Source organism: Spermophilus citellus, assembly GCF_964194105.1.
Source record: "Spermophilus citellus genome assembly, chromosome: 1".
NCBI lineage: Eukaryota > Metazoa > Chordata > Mammalia > Rodentia > Sciuridae > Spermophilus > Spermophilus citellus.
Window position 1 is genome coordinate 194,015,488 of NC_138182.1, and position 24,039 is coordinate 194,039,526.

Below are 24,039 nucleotides of genomic sequence, written 5' to 3' on the forward strand. Positions count from 1 at the left end.
CCACAGGAACTTACACTGTCCCTTGTGCTTTCCCTGTAATTTAATTATATCCTAGTCACAATTTTTAAACATTCATCCAAATTAAATGAGAACTACTTTCATTTTAGTATCCTGAGGAAAAAAAAACTATGTTTCCAGGACCTAGAAAAATAGTTAATAAATATTTACAGAGGAAATAAATGAAGGAAAAAATGTATAGAAAGCAATAACCCTTTTCAAGAGTATCAATCATTAGTTGCTTATGACTTTATATGGCTTTTTAAAAAAACCCAGCTAAAAAAAAAAACCCAAAACTGGATATAGAAACATGGCATATGGATTTTGACAAGTCTAAGCTCCAGGACACTGGCTTCAGGAGGTACTGGCCTGAATACAACTCTGGTACAGTAAATTGGAGGTAACTGATCATGACTCAGCTAGTCTACAGGTGTATTGATCTCAAAGGAGAAAAAGATGTGGTAGCAATTCAACAATAATAAATAAAACTTCACGCTTTAGGAAGAATGACCAGTGAAGCAATAAACTGATCCTGGCTTTTATGGGTAATAAAAGACATTCGACTGGCTCGTGCTTAAGATGTGACAATATTAAGGACAAAGATTTAGAGCTTGGAATGGTGTCATATCTGTAGTACTCTTCAAACATTTTGAAGAATGACTATTTTTTTATCCAAGAAGAGATATAGATCTACAGATATCAATGTCCCCTATCTTAATAAGATCTGTTTATTCTTCTTGTTAATAGTTCTGGTACATTCCCCAGCCATTGTCAGCACTGGATACCAGTGAATAAGGATTGTAAAGACATAGAAGACTGGTAATTCCTGAGCTGGTTCACAACCCTGCCCTACCCATCACCTTATTGTATTTCTTCCAGTTCAGGCTTCCAAAGCCATATGTCAGCACTTTAACTTCATGTAAACAAACACACACAAAAAAATGGACAATCAGCTTTGTTTGTTTAGAGTGGGTCTCCTGGCTGTCTGTGTATCCTCGGTATTTTTAAGGACAGCTAAATTTACCAATTAGATTATCAAAACAGGCAATCCTGGAAAGATTTTTTTTTTAAGTTTCTATATATAGCCCAATGTTGTATATCCAGACCTGCTTCTTTCATCACTTCTTTCACCCAAAGTTCTCTCAACATGTCCTGATTCAATTCTTCATATTCTATTTTGGTTCACCACATGTCAAATCTTGCTAAGCAAATGGAAACAACACTCAACATATCTCTTCCTGTCAACAGCAACATCTGTGTTCGAGTCATTGAAGACTGGATCCCAAATTTCATTCCACTGTTTACTCTCAAATCAAACTCTGCAAGAAATGTGTACAGGAACTTTCCCAGTTGTTCTGGGTTGAGGAATGCAAGGGCTCCGAATCAGTGCCCTCATTGAGTATCTTGTGCCTCAATTACTAATTAAAGCAACTAATCTTCAAATAATTTTTCCACTACATAATGCATGTTTTGCCTTCGAGAATGCAAATTTAACAGCTTTGCCAGGCACTGTTTACCTTCTACTGAAGACTGGGAAGTCTTTCATACATAGTCATCAGTATGAAATACCATCTGGTTAAATTGTTCTAACCTCAGAATAGTAGCTTTGGTATCTGTGACTAAGTTTTTGTACTTAAGTCCCTGCAAGGATTAGTTCTACTTTAGGTCACTGAATGCTAGCAGATTCTACTTTCTCAAAGGAGAAGACAGACTAATAAAAACTGTCCCTAAGAAATAACACCTAATCCAGGCAGAAATGAATGTTTGAGTGGTTAGTAATTTGCAGTATTTTAAAATGCATCTGAAAAAAAAATGTGAAGAAGAGAACCATCTTCTCCTTCCAAAGTCTTGCTGGGATCATTATTGTATATACCATTGAAAGGAAGGCATAAGGTTTTTAAATTTCTGTAGGAAAAAACAATGTTGACCACAGTTGGTGGTATATACAGGTTTCATGTATTGTTGCCTACATCACACCAAGTGTCCAAGTGACCGTCATTTTAGACCATTCATTGTATGTCATCAGTCTCCTGTTGGAAGTCCTGCAGTCATTTCAAACCCAGCAAGTCAGAAATAGATCTGCTTACTCTTCCCCTCACTTAGTCCTCTTCTTTTTATCTCACTGAATGGTAACTTAATTACCCCAGATGACCAGAGTGAAATCATGGGTGACGCTCCCATTTCTGGTCACTAAATCCTCTTTTTCCTATTTATATATATTCTAAATGTATCATTTTTTTTCTCCTCAACTGACCACATCTTTGTTTTATTCCTCAAAATTTCTCACCAAAAAAAAAGGAATTATCCCTTGATTATTCTGCCTGACTACAGCCTGTTTGTTCATTAATTCTTCATAGGAAGGTCAAATTTATTACAAATATGATCGTGGGCTTACACATTTTTCAGTAGCTTTCACACTTGAAGATAATTTTTTTAAAAAAATCCAAACACACACTGCCTTATAAACTTCCTTGGTCTGTACTTTCAGCCTTGTTTCTGGCTAATTTTCATATCTCATTCTATATTCAAACCATAACTACTTGTGGTTTCCTGAACAAGGCCTGGCCTTCACAAACTGGCTTAGCAATTAACCAGAACAATTGTATCCCTGCATCACATTTGACAATGTCTAAAGATATGTTTTATTGACAGGACTGAGAGGGTGCTACAATGTACACAGGGAAGTTTTCCATAAGAATTTCTCATCCCTAAAGGTCAAAGTACCGGGGTAAAACCATGCCTTTCTACCTTCTCTTTCCTTGTGTAGCAGAGACTGCTAATTATCCACATTATCCATTCTGCATCTCCCTTTTAATAATCAAATATCCCAGATTTTAGCTGGGCATGCAGTTACTTAGCTAGACAACTGTCCCAGCCCCAAAGCAGTCAAATGTAGGCATGTGTGCAGAGGACAGTTCGCATAGCAGGCTATCCTTAGAAAGGCCTTCTTGCAAGGAGGACCCTTGGCTGGTAGTTTGGACTTCAGGAGGATTCTCGCAAGCTACTAACAAGAGTAATTCACTGGACATAAGCTGTACAAAAATATAGTTTATGCTAAACATCTTCTTTCCTTCAGAGAACCTGGAATTTAAGTGTGGTCAGCAGAAGTTGACCAGACAGTGACATGACCAGCTTAATTAAAATCCTGAGTATGGAGTCTCTAATGAACTTCCCAAGTAGACAGCATTTCATACATGTTGTCACAATTTGTTGCTGAAAAACTTAAGTACAACATGAGGGACCCCACTGGGAAATGACTCTTGGAAGTTTCTTCTGGGCTTTGCCCCATTTGCTTATTTTGCTTTATATCCTTTGGTTGCAGTTTGCAATGGCCAGGAACATGGCTGGATGCTAAGTCCCAAGAGTGGGAATCATTGAAACTGGGAAAAGAATGGGGACTCCTGACACAACATGTGACTCTGTGCTGGGCATTAAGAAGTGAACAGAGGCCAACCGTGCTGGGTCACACCCTTTAAAACAGAAAGTAACAGTGCTCTTCTTCCTCTTCCTTCTTCTGTAGACTGGATTGTGGAGGTGGTACTCACAGGCCAGCTTTTATCAGGTGAAGGAAGGCCATTCCCTAGAGCAGAGGTTGGTCAATTTTTCTATAAAAAGACCATGTGGTCGCCATTGTGATTACTCATTTCTGCCATCAAAAGTAGCCATAGAGAATATGTAAATGAATGTGTGTATTCTGTGTTCTGATAAAACTTAAAAAACAGGAGGTGTGTCCAAATTTTCTTGTAGGTATTAATTTGTCAATTTTTGCTCAAGAGAACAGAGTTAGGGTTGAAAGAAGCTGGGTGAAGTGGCACATGCCTGTAATTCCAGCAGCTGGGGAGGCTGAGACAGGAGGATCATGAGTTCAAAGCCAGCCTCAGCAACCGTGAGGTGCTAAGCAACTCAGTGAGACCCTGTCTTTAAATAAAATAAAAAAAAATTAGGTCTAGGGATGTGGCTCAGTGGTTGAGCACCCCTGAATTCAATCTCTGTTACGAAAGAAAGAAAGAAAGAAGAAAGAATGAAAGAAAGAAAGAAAGAAAGAAAGAAAGAAAGAAAGAAAGAAAGAAAGAAAGAAAGAGAGAGAAAGGGTTGAAAGACAGTTCTTCATTGCTCTCACTTTTCTGCCTATCTTGTGAGCAGAGGCACTGACTGTTTCAGAATTTTGTTTGTTTATTTTCAAGGATTTTGTGTAGTGAACAGCCTTGGAAGATAGAGATAGTCCCTAGAGCAGAAGGCAAGTGTGTGCCCCAGTTTTCCTCTTGGGAAATATTCAGGCAGACATTGCTAGTCATAAAATATTTTATTTCCTAAGTTTAGGGTTTCTCTCATATAAAGTAATCCACTGCCAGTAAAAGTGTCTCTTGCCCCTCTTAGTGTGCCCTGCAACATTGAGGCTCAGATAACTGGAGTAACTGTTGATACTCTGGCTACCACTACTGTGAATCCAACCATGAACCTGTGACACATCAGACAATAGGCTTACAAGAAGGACACAGTCTGAGACCTTCATAATCTTGACAGTTGGAAGTAGGTCCCTAAATGATTTAATGAGGTAGAACTTCCTACATCCTTGTGTTACATAACAAAGAAAGAAATTTGTAACTTGTTTGAAATACTGGGGAGCAGTTCAGTCTAAACTCCAATATTCTTTGGCTAATTCTTTTTTCTTTTTCTTTTTTGGTACTGGAAATTAAACCCAGGGGTCTCTACCACTGAGCTACAACTCCAGCTCCCATTTTTATTTAATTTAATTTGAGACAGGGTCTAAATAAGTTGCCAAAACTGACCTCAAACTTGCAGTCCTTCTTACTTCAACCTCTGAAATCCCTGGGATTGAAGCTGTGGACCTAACTCTCCTAGGCTTCAATTCCCAAGATAAGGGTCATTACCATAAGAAATCTTCTTTGAAGTAGACCAACTACCATCACATGTGCAAATCCTAGGATATTTCTATCCCCTCCTCAGTGCTTCTATTGAATTCTATGCTTATCTGTATCAGAACAAAGACTTTTCTGAGATGCTTTAATCTATAATTTCTTGGGAGCAAGCACCATTCATCCTCATATCTTTGTCACCTCCCACAGTGCCTACCATATATAGTAGGACTTGAAACAAATATATTGATGTGGCTAATCAAGTCCACCTTACTTCTGAATGAAGGGAACATAACTTATTCAGTCAGAGTTCTGTCTGAAGGCATTCCCCTAAAATCTTCTGTGTTCTAAGCTACATTTTAAAATGTAGGCTCATTTTAGGGGTGTTTAGGTGTCCAGCATTTGAAAACCTTTTACCCAGTGAACTTTGTGTTCATTTTTCACAGGACAATAGTTCCTCCTCGGTGAAAATAAGGACACAAAAAACATCCAAATAATTCAGGTGCTGTCATTTTCATAAGTATTTTCTGGTGCAGCCAAGGGACAAGTGATGCACAATAGGACTTATTTGTGAAGGACAAAACTGCTCTATTGTGGGCAGAATATCTGGCTCTCTAATGTATTCTAAGTCCTGCACCACTCCATGCACTCACAGCTCTATACAATGGTGTTCCAAGCACCTTTTTATAACTGTGCCTCTGTTTTTGGAAACAGCTCTGATGGGCATGTTGAAATGAAAGCTTCCATATTTATATAATTCCTATTTTATTTTAGCACAACCATGGCTGGGTGTTAGTAGATTTGTTCTGAACGTGTACAAGATAACATCTTGATCATTACTGGGCCCCTTTAGGTACAGCTCAGAACTTCTCTTATGGAAGTCCAAGTGCAGAGATACAGGTACACTCTCTGCATGTCAATTTTCTAACTAACTTATAGTTTGAATTAAGCACATCACTACCCATATGCACTATCTTCTGATTCTGAATGTTCATATGATTTCCATCATGGATATTTTTCTTGTTATCTGTATTCATTAGTAAAGTAGCATGGACCCCATGGTCCATGTGTTACCAGAGGGATCCAGAAGTAGGACCAGCCTGTTTCTGGGCTTGATATCTCCTGAGGCTTGCTGGTATATCTCTTTTGAATGTCCATTATTAACCGCCTACAAAAGGATAATGTTAAACAGAACAAGCCCTAAAAATAACTTGACTATAATAACAATAATCTCCTATTACAAAGTCTAACAAAAATCTATTTCTGCTAGAAAGCATCTAAACTCCTATAGCCATCATTGCTTCTCTTTACATTCCACTTTCCCAGAACTTGTTGCCTGCCACAGACAATTTAGGCTTAATGACACACTGAATTGTGTTATTCAATGTTTCATTATATGAATTATTTTAATTTTCTTGAAATTAGGGCTCTGCTTTCACCTTTGCTAAAACAGTTAACTTACAACCGTTGTATTGCATGTGCTCAATAAATATTTATTGATTGGTAGATTTCTAAACATTGTAGAAATGAAGAAAAGCTAAAATAACAAGTGCCATGATATAATGGGCATCAATGATAGGAAAACTGGAAAGTGTGGTAGCTGGGGCCTCCTGAAGGATTTTAATGCTTCCATTATAAGAACTTCCTAGTATGAAAGGCCTTAGGTGGGAACTCCCTGGCTGTTCCCTGAGTTCTGAAGTCATATCCAAAGGCCCTAAATTCACTGTCCAGAAAGAAAACTCAAGCTGGTATTATTTTACAAGTCACCTTAGAGGATAGATCTTAAATTCAACAGATGTCTTTAATGACCCACACACAGGATGGAACATTCCACAGGAGCTCTTGGATCTTAGCACAAGGCCATGTAGGGTGAGTCACATGGGGCCTGAGAAAAAACAGATGCTTGGGAAAGAAGTAACAGGAGACACTGGAAATACTGTATGGTCTAGACTGAATGCTTCAGTGGTCTCAAGATAAACAAAGCAGGCCAAGGGTGAAATGTGTGAGCTCAGTTGGCTTTACCCATGAGAATTCCAGCTCCTATCTTCAGGAAACAGCTAAAGCAGGTTTATGCTACCCCAGGCAAACTTGGCATGCACTTTACTCTCTTTCTTGCAGCATGATTAATGTATTTGATTTTATAGGACAGTACATCACATTGCAAGCTTTATCTCAAGATTCCAGGGCTTGGTCTTGGGACATATGGAAAGAAGCTCTCTGCAGGCATCTCCTTCTTGTAGAAGATGCTGAGGTACCTTTCATTGCTGAGGAAGGATGGGTGTTTTGGAGCTCTGACCCAGCTGTTTGTTCGGTAGTTGCCTGGGACAGATCAGGTTTGATGTTCAGCATGCTCACCAGGAATAGATTTGCAAAGGTTGCAGGAGGACTGCCTGGATCTGGAAGAGACATCTGCTCAGAGCTTTAGGTGCTATATGCAGATGGTGTCGGAGAATGTTATCATTCATGCAGACATGAAAGATTATCAGTACAAATCTCCCATTTGACAATCCAGTATAACAATGCTCTAAAAGTAGTGCTTGCAAAATTGTCTCAGTTCTGTTCCCTTTTCATCAAATAATTTGGATCAATCCAGGCTCTGGTACTGTTGGAAAAAGGGCTTTGTTTAGCTGGATTCACCAACATGTGCATAAGATGTTGCCAGAATATTGTATCAGACTTCCCAGGGTAACTTCCTGAGTTGGCTTTGTTTCCACTCATCTGTTTCTGACCCTTACTTTGATACTTTGACTCCAGTTCTGCTCAGCCCCACCAGGCTGACAAAATTCTTGCTTTATTATTCTTTTGAGCCTAACTGGACCTTTAATTAACATACCCCCCCATTGGCCTAGGCCCCTATTGGCATCTTTCTGGTATCCCCTTCCACAGCTGCAAGTTTTTCTCCAGGGAAGCCCTGATTGGAGAGGAACTCACTCTGCATTTTCCCCCTCAACATGAGGGAGATGTAGTAAACAAGATGTAGTAAGAAAGATGTAGTAAGCAGTTCTTTAGAGAGGAGGTATAATCAAGTTACGTTAGAAAAGCCAAGTCTTAATACTTAAAAGATCCAAGTGTTCAGTAAATAGTTAGACTATTATAATGTTTAGTCTAATTATTGACTAGTCAAAGTAATGTCGAAACCATAAAGACTTCTAGGACCACAGGTGGCAAGTGTCAGAGGAGGCCCTTACAACTGACCTTAATAAGCAAATAAACTTTTGACTCCTTGGGGGGGAAAAACAACAACAACTCCTGTTTGAGATTCAAAACATACAAATAGAATTCAAAATTAAGCTTATGATCCATTAATACAGTGGCACCATACAGAAGTAATAAAAATAAACGAAGAAATATAATTAGTTTTATGTGCACAAAGTCTTCTGAGGAAAATCAGGGGCCAGTGTGTGCACATAAATGTAATTTAAGTCAATGCTGTGGACACTAAAGCAATGCTTTTTAAACTGTCAGCTTTTCAGGCAGTCTTATTCAAATACCTGAGTCTGCATTCCCAAGATAGGTTCAATTTTTCATGCCTCTCAGCACTAATATGGGAAGTTAAGGACTGTAAATAAGCAGCAATGTTTTTCTTTGTGTTAATATTTATTTATTTTCCCCAGCAATGCCTCTGTGAAGTTTCAGTCTGTTCAATGAAGAAGAAAACCTCTAATTTCCTGCCTTTGGACTTGTGGTTCTACTGTGCCCTCTGTCCAGAAAAATTTCCCCTTTCATTTTTTAAATTTTTTTTTTCCTTTCTAAATCCAACAACCCTTTGAAGGACAGATCAAGTCCTACCTCTTCCTCAAAGCCTTCTATGATCACACTAGCCAACCATGTTTCCTTTTTTCCTTTTGGTCTTTCAAACCCTTACACTATTCATTGCCCTCTCCAATCAAATTTCTTGCATTTATTATTTTGTCAAAGTGAGCCCAGCTACTGTGTATAAATATAATTCCATAATAATAATTAAAAAACCCATGTACACAAGGAAATTTAGAATGTGGCCACACATGCCTAGAGAAAGGCTCACAAAAGACCTGAGAAGGCCTTAAATTTATACCTCAAGCTGATTCACAGCATAGACAGCCTAAAACAATTAAAATAAAGTAAGAATAATAACAAAATCTAGCAAATCTTGGGGAAAGGGGAAAATGGATCAAAGACCTAGGAATTAGACCAGAAACTATGTAACTCCTGGAAGGAAATGTAGAGTCAACACTCCACCATTCAGGCAAAGACAATGACTTTCTCAATAGGATTAATAATGCTCAGCCAATAATGCCAAGAGTTAATAAATGGGATGGCATCAAATCAAAAAGCTTCTGCACAGCAAAGGAAACAATTAGGAATGTGAAGAGAGAACCTACAGAATGGGAGACAATCCTTGCTAGCTACTCTTCTGACAGAATATGAATATCCAAAATATACAAAGAACTCAAAAAACAAAACCAAAGGAAAAAAACACCAAATAACCCAATAAATAAATGGTCAAATGAATTAAGCATGCACTTCTGAAAAGAAGAAATACAAATGTCCAACAAATACATAAAAAGTATTCAACATCATTAGCAGTCAGAGAAATGCAAATCAAAACTACACTGAGATCTCATCCCAGACCAGCCAGAATGGCAGCCATCAAGAATACAAACAATGATAAATGCTGGAGAGGATGTGGAGAAAAGGAACACTTTTACATTGTTAAGGGGGTTGTAAATTAGTACACCCTTCATAGAAATCAGTATGAAGGTTGTTCAAAAGACTAGATGTGGCATCACCCTATGACACAGCATACCAGTCCTCTGTATTTATCCTAAAGAACTAAAATTGTCATGCTATAGTGATATGCATACCTGTGTTTATAGAAGCATTATTCACAATAATAGCCAATCTATGAAACCAGTCTAGTTGTCCTTGAACAGATCAATGGATAAAAAAGTTATATGTATCAATGTGTATATTTATATATATATATATATATATATATATATATATATATATATATATATATATACATATATATGTATACACACAAAATGGAGATTTATTCAGTCATTAAAAAATGAAATTATGTCATTTGTGGGAAAATGAATAGAGCCTGAGAACATTATGTTAAGCAAAATAAACCAAACTCAGAAACTCGATAGTCATGTGTTTTCTCTTCTGTGTGGAAGCTAGAAAGCAAAAATAAAAAGAAAGGGGGTATCTCTTGAAAAACAAGGAGGGAATCAGTAGAACAGAGCAAAGGGGATGAGGGACAGGGAGGAGAGGAGAGGGGTGAAATGCTGGGAGTGATATTGGCCAAATTATATTGTCATGTTGTGTTCATGAATGAATAACAACAAATAACAAATTCTACCACTATGTACAACTAATAAAAAATACTTCAGATTAAAAAAAAACACACCAAGAAATGGAAAATTATAGCTCATTTAAGGGGAATAAACAAATTAACAAAAACTTCCTGAAAAGATCTACTAAACAAAGACTTTACAACAACTGCCTTAAAGAATGCTCAAGGAGATAAAGGAATATGTACAGAAAGAAAAGAAAAAGGGGGAGGGATCATGAATAAAATGGAAATTTTGATAAAACCTAAAAGACATTAAAAAAGAAAATCTGGGGCTGAATAGTGTAATAACTGAAGTTAAAAATTCACTAGAGGGACTCAAAGGCAGATTTGATCTGGCAAAAGAATGGATCAGTGGATTTGATAATAGAATAATGGAAATTATCAAAAGTGAGACATGGAAGAAAGGATACCAAATAAAAATGAACTGAGCCTAAGCGACATGTGGGATGACATCAATTAAACCAACTATGCATTTGTGGGAGTTCCAGAAGAAGAGGGAGAAAGTGGTAGAGAAGTACTTAAATACATAATGGCTGAAAATTTCCAAAACATGGCAAAAAACATAAATACAAACATCCAAGAAGCTCAATGAATTTCAAGTAAGAAATGAATATAAAGTGACTCACACCAAAATACTTTATAATCAAACATTTCAAAGACAAAGAGACAGGTTTGAAAATAACTGAGAGAACTAATTCATCATATGCAGGGGACCCTCAAGAGAATCAGCAAATACTTCATCAGAAATTTGGGGGGCCAGAAGACACAGAGCCAATATACTCAAAATGCTAAAATAAAAAAGGTGCAATCAAGAAAATCCTTCAAAAGTGAGGAAGAAGTAAAGATACTCCCAGATAACCATAACCTAAACCTGAGGAAATTCATTACCACAAGAATGGTTCTGCAAGAAATGGCCAATGTCCTGTAGAGTTAAAGGACACTGACAGAAGTAGCTTGAAGCTATATGAAGAAATAAATATTTCAATAAAATTATTAATTATTTGGGCAATTATAAAAGCTAGTATTAATGTAACAATAATGTAAAACTTCAATTGTTGTTTAATGCATAATTTAAGAGACTAATGCATACCAGAAACAATTACTAGTGTAAAAGGTATAATAGTTGGTAACATTTTGTTTTTCTACATAATATTTTAGATGAATACATTTGAAAGAGTCACTAGTTTGTGTTTGGGGGCCTGTAATATGTAAAGATGTAATTTGTGAGACCAACAATAAAAGAAGCAGCTCTTTATAGAGCTATAAAGAAGCAGTTTTTTGTATGCTATTGAAGTTAAACTGGTATAAATTTAAATTAGAGTGTTATAACTTTAGGATGCTAAATGTAATCTCCATGGTAACCACAAAGAAAATAGCTATAACACAAAAGAAAATGAGAGAGGAATTTAAACATTTCACTATAAAAAAATCAACTAACCACAAAATAAGGCAGTAATGCAGGAAGTAGGCAGAAGGCGGGGGAAATTATAAAATATACAGAAAGCAAATAGACAAATGACAGAAGTAAGTCCTTCCTCATCAATAATTACTTTCTAAATGTAGTCAACTCTCTGATCAAGGACAGTGATGGGCAGAATGATAAAACCACATGATCTAACTATGTACTGTTTATAAGAGACTTACTTTAGAGACAAAGACTCAAATAGACTGAAAGCAAAAGACAGAAATAGATATTATACACAAGTAGTAATGGAAGGAGAGTAGGGGTGGCTTTGTTATGATCAGACAAAATAGACTTAAAATTAAAAAAAAAACAAGAGGCAAAGAACATTATTTATTAATAAAAGATTCAATGCATTGAGAAGATATAATAAAAATAACACTAAGGCATATAATGATAGTTCATCAAAATAAATAAAGCAGAGACTGGCAGAACAGAAAGGGGAAACAATAGCTAGAGACTCCAATACCTCCCTAAGTAATGGATAGAGCAATCAAAAAGAAAATAAATAAGGAAGTAGCAAACTCAAGCAACACAATAAAGCAACTAGACCTAAGAGACATGTTTAGAACCTTCTGCACAATATACACATTCTTCACCGCATGTGGGTCATTTCCCAAGATAGACTATCTGGTATGCCATAAATTATGTCTAATTAGATTTTAAAATGTAGATGTCGTACAAAGTATCTTCTCCACCCACAACAGAGTAAAGTTAGAAAATTTGTTATTGGAAGTAAGACTGAAAATTCCACAAATTTGTGGAATTAAACAACCAATGGATCCAAGAAGGAAAATAAGAAGTTTAGAATATATTTGGAGACAAATTTAAATGAAAATACAACATACCAAACTTAAGAGAAATGATGAAAGTAGTGCTAATGGGTAGATTTATAACTCTAAATTCTTATACTAAAAATAAGAAAATCTGAAGAAAGGGACTGGGGGATGGAGGATGGAAGGTGGGAGGGAAAGGGGAAATACTAGAGAATTATATTGGCTTCATTATATTATTTTATTGTATACATGAATGAATAAGTAATAATGAATCCAAACATTATGCATAATTATAATGCACCAATAAAAATATGAAAAAATAAGAAATATCTCAGATCACTATCTAACCTTACCACTAAGGAATAAACTAAAGAAGAACAAACTAAATTCAAATTTATCAAAAGGAAAGGAATATTAAAGGTTAATCAGAGATAAACAGAGAATAGAAAAACAAAGAAAAAAGTCAAAGAAACAGTTTTTTGAAAAGATAGAATTGATAAGCTTTCAACTAGATGTACTAAGAAAAAGGAGAGATGACCCAATTTACCAAAATCAAAAATGAAAATGGAAATGTTAGTACTGATTCTACTGAAGAAAGAAGAATTAAAAGAGTACTTCAAACAACTTTCCAGTAACAAATTTGGGGTCCTAGGAGAAATGGACAAATTTGTAGAAATGCAAAATCTACCAAGACTAAATGTATAAGGAAACAGAAAATTTGTATAGTAAGGAGATTGATTCAGTAATCAAAAATTCATCTGAAACACCCACCAAAAAAATGCCCTGGATTTTCTGACTTCATGGGCGATTCCTGCCTATCATTTAAAGAACTAATACCAAGGCCCAGACAACAAAAGAAAAAATATATACAAATTAGATTTGGGGAATATTAAAAAAATTGGGGACATCATAAGACATCAGTGGGATTAAAAGGCAATTTATAGAATGGAAGAGATTATTTGCAAATCATGCATTTGATGAGGGATTCTTAAATATTGGGAATACCTAAATTCAATAGCAATAACAACATACACAAATGATCAATGGGCATATGAAAATATGCCCCACATCACTAATCATTAGGGAAAAATAGATCAAAACCACACACATTCTTTACAGTGGTTAGTATTACAACAACAAAAAATGAGAAAAGCAACAGAAAATAACAAGTGTAAACAAGGATGTGGAGAGATTTGAACCCTTGTTCCAATTAGTGCAAAATGTTATAGCCACCATGGCAAATAGTATGTCATATTCTCAAAAACTTACAGGGAATTACTATGTGACCCAAGAATTCTACTTCTTGGTTCTATAGTCAAAAGAATTGAAAAGAGCATTCTTGAAGAGATATTTGTACATTCACATTTATAGAAGTTTTTTGGGAGGAGCAGGGGACAGAGAGGTACAGGGGATTGAACTCAGGAGCACAAGCCACCATGCCTGGCCCACATTCATAGAAGTTTTAATCAGAATAGTTAAAATGTGGAAGCAACCAAAGGGTCCATGTATAAGCAAATAATTAGATATTATGTAATACATATATACAATAATTATATATGTACATATGCATACATTCAATGGTATATTATTCAGCAATAAAAATTTTAAAAATGATGAAAGGTGCTACAATATGGATGGACATTGAAGACATTATGTAGAATGAAATATGCCAGTCATGTAAAAACAAATATTTAACAGTCCCACTTATTTGAGCAACTTAGACTAGTGAAGATCAAAATAGAATGGGTATTGCTAGGAGTTAGAGAAGGTGGGGGTGAGGAATTATTATTTAATGGGTGTTGTCATCTGGAATATTCCCCCAAGAATAATATGTTCAAGGCTTGGATTCTAATGCAGCAATGTTCAGAGGTGGGGCTTTGGTGAAGTGAATTGGATCATGAGGGTGTTAAACTCATCAGTGGATTAATCCATTGATAGCTGAATCAATTAATGGGAGGTGGTGAAAACTATAGGTAGTGGGGCATAGTTGGAGGTAGCAGGGGACATGCTTTGGGAGGGGTATTTCTTGTCTCCAGCCCCTTCCCTTCTACCCCCTCTCTCCTTCCTGGCTGCCATGAGCTGAGCAAGCTTTCCTCCACTGTATCCTTTCACTATGATGTTCTGCCTCACCTTAGAGCCAGAGCAATGGAACCAGCCAACCATGGACTGAAATCTCTGAAACCGTGAGTCAAAATAAATGTCTCCTGCTCTATGTTGTTTTTCTCAGGTATTTGTTATGGCAATGAAAAGCTGACTAACACAATGGATATACAGTTTCAGTTTGGAATTGTTTTTTGTTTGTTTTTGAAAGTTTCAGATTTACAGGATGAAAAGACTTGGGGAGGTAGATGGTGATGATAATAGCACAATCTTAAAAATATATCAAATATCACGGGATCATACACTTAAAATAGGTAAAGAATAAAAAGTTTAATAGCAAACAAAAATATGATTTTTAGAACAAGTGCAAACAGGCCCCTCATGAGCCATATTTAATTGAGAAAGTGGGTTTGTTTGTTTGTTTGTTGCCCTATGCAGTGCCCCACACATTGAGCTACCCATTTTTTTATTTGCTATTGTTTGTTTTGCAGAACTAGGGATGGAACTCAGGGCTTTGTGTATGCTAGGCAACTACTCTACCACTGAGCTACCTCCCCAGATCCTACCCAATACTCAAATTATTAGATGCTCAGTGTTTTGAAATTGGGAGATTTCACCCCAGAATATGCATTTATAACTTTTCTTCAGCTATCTGAAAAGCTGACAGCACTTGAGTTGTCATTCTCTAGATTGATAGCTCCTTTCTTCACCATTGATGCTGAGTGTTCATTGCCTTTCATCATCTTCCAATCACCTCACCTTATTGTGTTGTATCTGTCTTATCCCCATAAGCATGTGGATTTGCAAGATTCCTCTTCCTTAAATTGTTTTTTAACAATAGTTTAATTCTTTAATGCTTTATTCAAATTTTAATAGCAATTTTAAACTTTATCTTGTCTTCACTTTCAGTATCAAAATTCTTCTACCTAGCTCATTCATTCCAAGAATCAGCAAGAGAAGCAACTTAATTTCAAAAGGTCTTAACTATTTATTTTGAAATAACCTGTATTATGAAGATCAATGAAACAGAATAAAAGACACAGAGACAAATCCACATAGATACAGTCATCTGACCCTTTACAAAAGTGCCAAAAACATGCATTGGAAAAACAATAGCTTTTTAACAAATTGTGTTGGGAAAACTGGATATTGGTATATAGAAGAATGGAGCCAGATCCTCATCTCTCATTCTACACAAAAGTCAATTCAAGTGGACCAAAGACCCAGGAATTATCCTAGGAACTTTTCAACTGCTAGAAGAAATTAAAAGTTCAACACTCCAATATATTGTCACAGGCACTGACTTTCCTAATAAGATCCCCAAGATTCAAGAAATAAAACCAAGAATCAATAAGTAAGATGCCATCATATTAGAAAGCTTCTGCACAACAAAGGAAACAAAACTATAAAGACAGAGCCTACAGAATGGAAGAAAATCTTAGCTACTCTTTCAACAGGGGATTAATATCCAGAATATGTAAAGAACTCAAAAACTTAACACCAGAAAGACAAATAACCCAATCAGTAAATGGCAAAATGTCTGTTCTAAATATGCATTTCTCAAAAAAAGTAGTGGCTAATAAATATATTAAAAAACGTTCAACATCTTTAGCAATCAGGAAAATGCAAAACAAAATTACACTAAGATATCACATCAGTCCAGTTAGAATGATAATGATCAAGAAAACAACACAATTGCTGGTCAGATGTGGGGGAAAGGTATACTTTTACACTGACAGGACTGCAAATTTGTACAACCACTTTGGAAAGTAGTATGGAGATTCCTCAAAAGACTAGGAAATGGAACTACCTTATGACCCAAATATCCCACTCCTTGGTATTTATCCAAAAGAACTAAAATCACCCCACTACAGTGAAAGATGCACACTGATGTTTATAGCAGCACAATTCACAATAGCCAAGTTAGAGAACCAGCTTAGATATCCCTTAACAGATAAATGGACTAAGAAAATGTACACACACACACACACACACACACACACACACACACACACACACACACTCAGCCATAAAGAAGAATGAAATAATGCATTTTCTTAGTAAATGGGTGGGACTGGAGAACATCATGCTAAGTGAAATAAGCCAGACACAGAAAGTCGAGGGTTGAATGTTTTCTCTCAGATATGGAAGCTAGAGAAAGAAGAGAAACAAAGAATAAAGAAAAGGAGTATCTCATAAAAACAAAAGAGAGATCAATATGAGTGGAGGAAGGAGTTTGAGAAGGAGGCAGGAAGGGGAGATCATGGGGAAGTCCTGGGAAACAAAATCTTCTAAATTATGCTATTTCATGTATGAATCTTACTTTTATATATAATTATATTTGTATATAATTATGTATATATAATTAAAATAAAAATCATTATCATAATAGAAGGGACATCAGTAGTAGAGCATGTGAATCAGAGGAGGGAGGAGGAGAGTGAAAGAGAAGGTAAAGGGAAATGAGATTGATCAAACTACGTTATGTGCATGCACAAAAATGGCATATGAATCTCACTATTATATATAATTATAATGCACCAATAGAAGAAAAAGAAACGATCTGTCTTCCAAATACTCTCAATTATTGCAATACTCTTACTTCACTGTTTTTCTAACCTCTTTTTGAAGAGAAACTGATTACTATTGCCTCTTCCATTCAGTTTGGCTTAAGTCTGAAGAGAAGGTGACAACATTATCCCTGCTCAGCTCCCTAAAACACTGGAGAGTTACTAATTTTTCAATTTACAGTAAAAATGTCTTCTACAACTTTGAGGGTCACCCTTGCATTACACATTATGATAAGTTTACTCTAGAAAATAAGAATTTGTACCTCCATGGACCACAAAATTGTCTTGTTCTTCCCCTTTGAATGAGACCCAAGGAACCAAGCTGGCATTCATGGAAGGCTAAGCCTAGGAGACTAGCCGTGCGGCTCAGTATAGACCCTCCCTGATCCGCACTGTAAATATGCAATCAAATCTCGTGACACTCTGAGCTAATGGAGTTCAGCTACTAGAAGGTCTTTGGAGGGCAATCAGGTGCTATTAAAAATATGCTAATGGCAGCTTGTGATCTAGCAGCAGGACCCCAGGATTTGGGGTTGGCATGGCAACTGCCAGCAGATAGTTCACGCAGAATAGGCACCACAGAAAGAATTAGAATGAGCTGCTTAAGTGCAAGTGTTAATGAAAAATACGGAACACAATTGAGGATCAGAGAGAATGCTTAGTGCCCTCAGTGGCACAAATAAAAACAAAAACAAAACAAAACAAAAAACTTCACATACTTGCACAAAACACAACTCCTGAAAGTGAAGTTGGATGTCTTCCTTCCTACTATGGCCATAGAAGGAAAAACAGGCACAAGGAAGAATTTATTATTTCGCCTGACTGTTTTATAGAGGACCTGTGACGTTGAAATTTGTGTGTTTCATATGTGAATGACAAAAGTGTCACATGTGTATGAGTCTCCTTGCCAAGGCTGAAAGAAAAGGTCTGACAGGGAACAGCTTTCAGCAATCCACTATATCAAAGGCAGTACAGATGGTTGTTTTTCCTTTTAGCTTAAACTGAATATTAAAAAAGGGGGCTCTTCACAAGGACATATTTACCATGTGGAAAGAGATCAAAACTGGGGCTTGCACTGGGGCAAATGCATTACTGGACAAACAATGTGTTTAAATGTGTGTGGACACGTGTACATTTCTGTATTCTAGGTGTGCCCTGCATATTTTTTTCTCTTTCTCTCTGCCTGAAGCTGGAAGTTTCATTGTAAGTCAGCCTATGCCTCTATGAGCCTGAGACCACAAAACTCAAGATTTCTGTTTTCTCATTGCAAAGGCTAGATGCTGTTGTAAGTGATTTCTCATGGTGGGGATGGATAAAAAGCATGCTAAGTGCACCATACCCATTAGCTTTGCTGGGCCATATAGCTGAGGGTTGACAGAGTAAAATAATGTGGAAGGGAGCTATTGGAGACAGGCAGTGATGGGAACAGCTCCAGGAAAATAGGGGTAATATAACTGCATCTAGCACAGAGGCTCTCATGTGCTGAAGATGGAAATGAAGAAGCTGTTAAAGCAGAAAGTAGGCACGCATGTCCCCGGGGGCTGAGGGAGAAAGGAAACAGAGAGGCAGACAGATCATGAATTAAGTGAGCTTGGGAATGCAAAGAGGACACTGGGAAAACTCTCCTGAAAGCTCAAAGAATAATCTGTATGCAGGAGAGTAGAAGCAGGGCAGAGAAGGAATTCAACCCTCAATGATTTATGCTTCAATCCACATTGTCCTTAGCCTAGCCTGAAATCCTTGCTTTGGGAAAAAGTTTTGTCATCTGAAAAGTACACTTTAAAATTACTTAGGCATAATTTCCTTTTCATAGTCAACTTCCTTCCTTCTCTTTAATACAATAGTCCCTTAAAGAAAAACCAGGGGAGAAAAGCTAGTGGAAATGCGTATGATTTGAAACAATTGCTATTGTATTAGACATGTTCAATTAGCAGGAACTGACAGGTGTTCTGCTGCTGAAAGCATGGACCTAGGGATGTCTTCATATAAATAACATCTGGGGAATCAAGACTTTGTGGGGAGAAGCTGAGATTTATAACATTTGAGGTGGGGGCTTAATAATTCTGGATTATTTTCAGAAATTCAGAATTGCAATACATGATTTCTAGGACCTTCCTAGAGCCTTGGAAAGGGCCTGGGTAAGTGAGGGGCAGTGTCAGATAATGCTCATTACCTACTATAAATCACTATGTGAATACCAGTGGGGTACTAAGAAGCAGCTTTCCAACAAGAGGCCCTGAGGCAAGGAAAAATAGGGGTACATTTGTTCTTTTTATTCAATCACCCAAGGCACAGCTTGGGCTTAAAACACATTGTTGTCTGCTCATTAGACTAAATTCTGCATCCTGTACTGCTAATAGCACTTCCTGAGGAAATGGGCTGAAATTCCAAGATAATATCACTAAGAAACCAAGTGACTTTAAGGCATATTTTTAGGAATGCCTAAACAACTAGTATTTCACCTAAAATAAGACATGTTCTCTTGGTCTTGTAGCTGATCTGATTGTGACTGGTGGTGGTGTATGGTATGAGATGAAAGAAGCAAAAAAAAAAAAAAAATGTTCACCTTGAATCTTTCTACAGGCCAAAGGCAAAGCAACACATTGCTTACATAGTAAGTTCAAACTTAATCAAAGCCATCGTTAAATAGTGTGATGCCCCTAAAGAATGATTTGATTTTTGAGAAAATAGATCACTGTTATAGAGAAATCTTTTGCTTGTGAAATCGCAGGAGCACCCCAGGCATTTAAATGGGCCAATGTTGCTTACTTTTATCACCGGGGTTGTTTTCCTGCCTGGTTTACTCTCAGGGAGCTGGTGAGTCAGGCACACAGGACATGAATGGAGGAGCCAGGACTTTCTTCTCTTAGGGCGCCCCCTCGTGGGATTTGCATTAGTTACCTTGCAAGGGAAGGGGCACTCCAGTTGCCTTACACAAGGTCTCCTTGAGAAGATTTATGTTGCCTATAAAGCCTGTCATTGGGCCTCATCCAGAAATGATCTCCTCTCTCTCTCCTCACTGTGGGTGAACAATTGGATTTCTCCATTCTATTACATTCTTCTGTAAAAGTGTGTTTCTTACTCATGGGTAGCCCTGGAGTTCCAAAATCAGACAGGATGAGTGTCCTGAGCACAAACTACTTGCATCCTACCGGGACACTCCTTGAATCCTCCTAAATGTGCAAAAACCTAAAGAGCCTGTCCCTTACCTCCCTCTTCCCTTGCCATCATCCTTCATTCCTGCAGAAGCACTTGAACTGTTCTCAATCACTTTTCTCTCCAGGCTCTCTCCCACACCCGCACCATGCTTCCTCTTAATCTTTAAATCTTAATCATCCTTCAGATCTCAGCCTAAAACTCTGGGAAGGGCTGCACTCATCCTCCAAACACAGAGTTTATACATCTCAATGCTTCCACTGTCCTCCATTTACTATCATCATCTCTCACTAGACTAGGCTCCCCAAGGACAGAAATTCTGTTTCTGTCCAAGTTGTTTCTGGTTGTGACCCCAGCGTCCATTCTGTTGTCCAAAACATAAGAGATGCTAAATAGGTGTTGAATGATAAATAATCAGACATCATTCTCTCACATTGCACACACCCTTCTTAACCACTGATGTATTCACATTCAGTGCAATTCTAAGGCAGAATTGAATTACCACCGATTTCTTTATAAGCAATTCCCCACACATACTATGTATCATACATAAAAGGAATTGATAAAGAAGTTAAAGAGAATAGAGTGATAGCCAGAGAAGATTGGTGTCTACAAGGTCAAAGCTTTCCCTGCTGAGAGGACAAACTTCTCCGTGGATTTAGCACGTCAATGGTTATGGTTAGAAACACTATCACAAGCAATTTCACTAAGTGGTAAAAATAACTGGTTCTGTGATCAGAGGCATTGGCAACTTTAATCATGTTTCAAGATTTCTATGAAGAATAAGGGAGTAGGCAGTTTGGTGTCTATTGTAAAAAGGTCCCTAAGCAGGTGTTACCTTTTATTAAACCTCAGCTTTCATGTAGCCCCAGTGAAAGACTTTGATTTGGATGGCCTTTCAGGACCAAGGTGGAGCTTTATATCTCCCCAAATTACTATACCCACTTTGAACTCTTATTTAGCCCTTTTGGCTTCTCATCAGACTCAAGAAACAATCTAAGACTGTGAAAAAGCATTTTAGAAAAGGGTAATTACTGTGAATGACTAAAGAAGGCCTCCCAGCACCAGTGTTTCCATGAGGTCTTAAAAACCTGCAAATCATATGATAATTATTCGGGAAGTTCCTTGGCAGCCCTTAAGTATAATTATGTAATCTGCAAGGCAGGGAATGTTTTCCAAACAAGCATAGATGCAAAAGAAAGCTAATGAGCCTCTTCTTTTCTTATTAGCATAGCTCAACTCCCAGGTCAAAGATGACCAAGGTATAGGCAGTAACACGTCACATCAGAGAGCACTCTCTTTCCGGTGGGAAGGCAAATCACTAGTGACTTGCCCTTGTCACCTATCATGACATTAAACAGTGATTAATGCTGCTGGCATTAAACAGTGATTCTGTGACTTCATGGTTTGTTTCCTTTTAGACATTGAAAGCAGAGTATGCATTTCCTAGGTGAAATACTCAAGTAACTCCTAAAAATTTTAAGATTAACTCACAACAAATTAACTTGATCAGATGAGGTGGATGGGAGTCTTTTAGTTGGTGTAGATTGTCAGGTACAGTGGGGAAATCTGGATAAATGGGTCCATAAAGCCTGTTGGTTCTGCTCCTGATCCAAAATGAGGATTTCACTTGTCTTGCTAGGGAACACTGTGATGATTTCCTATCCCTCTGGAGCCAGAACTGCCCTGGTGTGAAATGCAGCAGCCATGCTCAAGAAACAAAGCATAAGACAATTTTACAGCTCAGGCTAGGAGACCAAGAAAGACAAATCTAATGACTATTTTGGGAGATATTGAGTGAAAGGTAATTTTCAAAACTCAGCTCATCTCCAGCTGAGAAGGGCTTATTTAGTTGCAATAGTGACAAGTGGCTTATCCATGAGGATGGCAGATGAAATCATTACATTGTGAAGGTCTCCAGGATAGAGACTGTACGTTAGTCTTCTTGATGTCAACAAGACACATGTTGTGACATACAGACAGCCCTCAATAATAGCCATATTAATATGATCCCTTCTCTGCAAAAATCAAGTCTGATTCCAGAACTATTAACTTACAGTAAACTGTGGAGTGGACAGAAGGGAGAAATGGGAATAGAATCTGCAAGAGTATAGGCTATGGTACTGTCCCTGTGTATTCCTGTGTGTTCTCCTGTTCCCAACCAACCCAAACTTTGGAGCTGCTCCACTCTAGCTCGCAGGGAGATCTTCCTCTTCAGACTTCTGTCTCTAGCCAGTTAACCTGATAGCTTGGCAGGATGGAGCAGGAAGACTCGGTATAAATCTTGGTCTCACACCACAAACAAAACACCAAGAATGATTTTTTTTAAAACTAAAAATTTATGTCTGAGTTTATTTCATAAAAATATTTATACTAGGGAAATATAGAAAAGTAGAAAGAATTGAAAGGGTTACTCAGAATCAATGTAGCCTACCTTTGTTAGCATTTGTATCTAATTTCTATCTTACCTATTTTATAAGCAGTATTTGATTTATTTTTTCTATGATTATGGACATATAGCATATATAATTTAACTTTAATGTGAATCAAAACTATTATATTATTATATACTCAAATATTTTTAATAGTCAATGAATGATAGTGTCATAATTTATGTACATATTTCTCTACGGTGGCAACTTGGGACTATTTCTAGTTTTTACTTTTATTAATAGTGCTGTGAGGAATGCCTTTGGGCATGTAGCATTCTCTTTCTTTAAAATTATTTTCTTAAAGAAAATGTTTATAACTTAGTTTCAGGTAAAGAGTTCATAGAAATAACACCAAAATAAGATCTAGAAAGAAAAACTAATGAGAGAATTGAACCTTGTCAAATTAAAATTTTTTCTGTAACTTAAAATACTCCCAAGAGAATTGGCAATCTATAGACTTGGAGAAAACATTTGAAAGTCACACACACACACACACACACACACACACACACACACACACACCTGTAAAAATTCAACACATGTAAAGATGTTCAACATCATTAGTCATTATATAAATTCAAATAAATCCTGAACTAGCTATCTATCCACACCAGTGGAATGGCTAAAACAAAAAAATATTAACAATACCAAATGTTGTTGAGGAATTAGAGCTCTCATATATTGCTGGTTGAAATGCAAAGTGGTATAGCCATTCTGGAAATGCTTTACAGTTTTAAACAAATTTAAACAAGCCCTTACCATCTGACCCAGCATATCTACTCCTGGGTATCTACCCTAGAATAATGAAAACTTTTATTCACACAAAAGCTTGGACACACATATTCACAGCATCTTTAGCTGATAATCACTTATTATCCTTCATAAGTAATTGAATAGATGAGCAAAACTGTGGTATATCTATATAATGAAATACTATCAAGTAGTAACAGGGAAACAACTATTCATACACTAAACAACTTGAATAAATTTTAAAAGTTTTATGCTGAATGAGAGAAGTTAGCCTCAAAGGACTATAATATTGTATGATTCCTCAAAAAGAAAAAAATCTAAAGATAGAAATCAGATCATTGGTTGATAGGGGTTTTGGTTTCATGAGATGTGACTATAAAGGGATAATCTGAGGAGGTATTTTTGAATGGTAGAACAATTCAATATCCTAGTTGTGGTGAGGGCTACAAGAATCTACTCATGTGTTATATCTTATAGAATTCCACTTCAAAATTTAAAAAGTTGCTGTATGATCATTTTTCAAAATTATGATAAAAAACCAAAGAGATTTTTTTTTTTTTTTTTTTTTTTTTTTG